The sequence below is a fragment of the Cibotium barometz genome, chromosome 61 (assembly GCF_041138505.1).
Source record: "Cibotium barometz isolate CiBa-2024 chromosome 61, ASM4113850v1, whole genome shotgun sequence".
NCBI lineage: Eukaryota > Viridiplantae > Streptophyta > Polypodiopsida > Cyatheales > Cibotiaceae > Cibotium > Cibotium barometz.
In genome coordinates, this window is record NC_141106.1 from 30,866,787 (window position 1) to 30,869,400 (window position 2,614).

Consider the following 2,614-nt stretch of genomic DNA (forward strand, 5'->3'; position numbering starts at 1 on the left):
CTCTATTTTTGTCAATAGCAAAATAAATTTACTCCAATAAAACGATACATCCTGATAAAATGATACAAGCTCAAATAAGCATTACTCCATTGAAATTGTTCCAATAAAATAAAACCCCTAAACATTTTTGCACATCCCATACATCTATGAAGTTAAATTCAAAACATGAGTTGTCCACTAAACCAATTCAGGGTAGGTTTGTTCTCTGCATAGACATTAAGGATACCTCCCTTTCTGGAAAAATTGGTTGGTGAATAAACATATTTTCATTTTGGCTCAATCCCATGACTCTCATGTACATAAAGTACAAGTGCTTGCATCCAAGTAGGGTTGGTTGACCCTTCCCAGAAAATCTGGACATGAGCATGACGGATGCATTTTGATATGCACATCATAACTTCCCACATGAGACCCTTCTCCAAAAGTCTCAATGGTGAAAGCCTCATGTTTGGAAGATTGAAACACTTGCACTTGTGTAACTTGTGCATTTATGTCTAGTGCTTTCTTGATCCTTTTTTCATCTTCTTCTGAAATGCCTGTTTTGTATCTTGTGCAATGACCATCTCATGACATATCATTTTTGAATGTGTTTTTCTCTCCTCTAAGCACTTCTAGTTGACTTGAGCTCAATGGAGTTTGTTTCTCCTTTCCCAATGGCTTACTCTGTAAGTTATACCATGCAAGCACCAATGCATTTACCTCCTCAACTGTCAGACTTGTCCTTCAACCACTGGCCATATAGTAGGCACATTTTGTGGGGGATGGTCAATGAACTGCTAGCCCTCTCCTTGGCCTCCTAGCTAGAAGGAATGGCTATATGTATGATGACATAAGACCCTTGTCAGAGTTCATCAAAGTGCATAAACAACCTGACCTCAAACATGCCTAAAGTGGAGGAGCTGTGCCACAACCCAACTCAAGGCAAACACCACCAGGGCAACATAACAACTCCAAATACCTTGCAATCAAAAAAGAAAAGATCTTGCTTATGAAGTTACTCAAAATACAACTAAGCTTCATGCTTATAAAATGCCTTCTAGCTCCACCTTTAAATAGGTGAGCTAGTGGACCATAAGTCCATTCAAACACACACCCTTCTCCTCCCCTTTTACATAACCTTAGTCTCTTAATACCCCCCCTCAATACCAACTATGAAAAAAAATTAGAATAGGTGGTATTGGTGCCTTTATAACATTAGGCGTACAAGGTTAGGAATATAGGTGTGGTTACATTGAAATTTTAAAATAATTTCTCAGTGGAGTTAGAGGCTAATACAAAGTTAGCCTCTGACTGTTTGTTAGGACATTTAGAAGTGATATGTCCCGTTTGTTTACACTTGTTATGTAAGATTCCTCCCTAGCCTCTCAAAATGTCCAGCATCTTCCCCCTGTAATCAATCCCTCTTCAGAAATATAAAAGACCTTGTTTCTAACTGTTTTAACCTAGAGAGAGAAAAAATTTCTAGAGAGAGAATATTCAGATTTTTAACATTTTTGGATAGAAAATTATCTCATCTTATTAAAATAAGTTCCCCTGAAACAAAAATTCAAAAAGAACTTTCCAATGTGCAATTGGAATTAATTAGAAATGGGTATAAAGGACCTTAGCCTAAGGGTCTAGATTTTCAGAAATCTTTGGATTATGGTCCAATTAAGGTTCCTATGAACCAATAAGATCAATCCATGTGTGGGGAGGAGATAAATCCAATTTTGTAAAAGATGATACCAAAAATGAGTAAATGCTCACATAAGATGAAGAGTTGACTATGTACAAGGTTTATTAGTAATAAGAAACAATGAGTAATATAAAAAATATGAGATATTTTGGGTATCCAAAAATGAGTAAATGCTCACATAAGATGAAGAGTTGAAAATGTACAAGGTTTATTAGTAAAAAACTATGAGCAATATCAAAAATATGAGATATTTTGGGTATCCAAAAATGAGTAAATGCTCACATAAGATGAAGAGTTAAAAATGTACAAGGTTTATTAGTAAAAAACTATGAGCAATATTAAAAATATGAGATATTTTGGGTATAATCATTCCATTTTGACACATATATAAGGAAGGAGAGTCCATTAAAGGAGGTGCATATTTCACATGCTTGAATGAGTTTTAAACTAAAAAATAATGTGATATTTTTATCTCTCCTCTCTCTTGAACCAAACCAAATCAAAATGGAACCAAACCGAATCAAAAAGTAACCAAACTAGGTCCAAATCTAGTCCAAATTCAACCAAACTGAATCTAGAAAATTCTAAAAATCAATTAGCCTTGGTTAGAGCCTCCCTCTCCTATAAATAGAACATGAGTCCTTTGGGAAAAAGGAGGAGAATTTTACTATTCTAGAACTATGTTGAAATAATGCCAATATTTACTATTCTCTAAAATTCTCTCCAATTTGTAAGAAATTGAAGCTTCCCTCTTTCTTCAATCCCCATTGGTGGCTCCATCAACATACTAAACCAATTGATTGGTTGGGGGCCTCTACCGTGAACAAAGAATCAAGCAATTTGTAAGGTAAATGGTGAATTTTGATCTTTTCTATAATTTCTCAATGTTTCTCTCTTCTCAACCCCTCTCAAGCTTGAGAAGCTTAATTGGAATGGTTT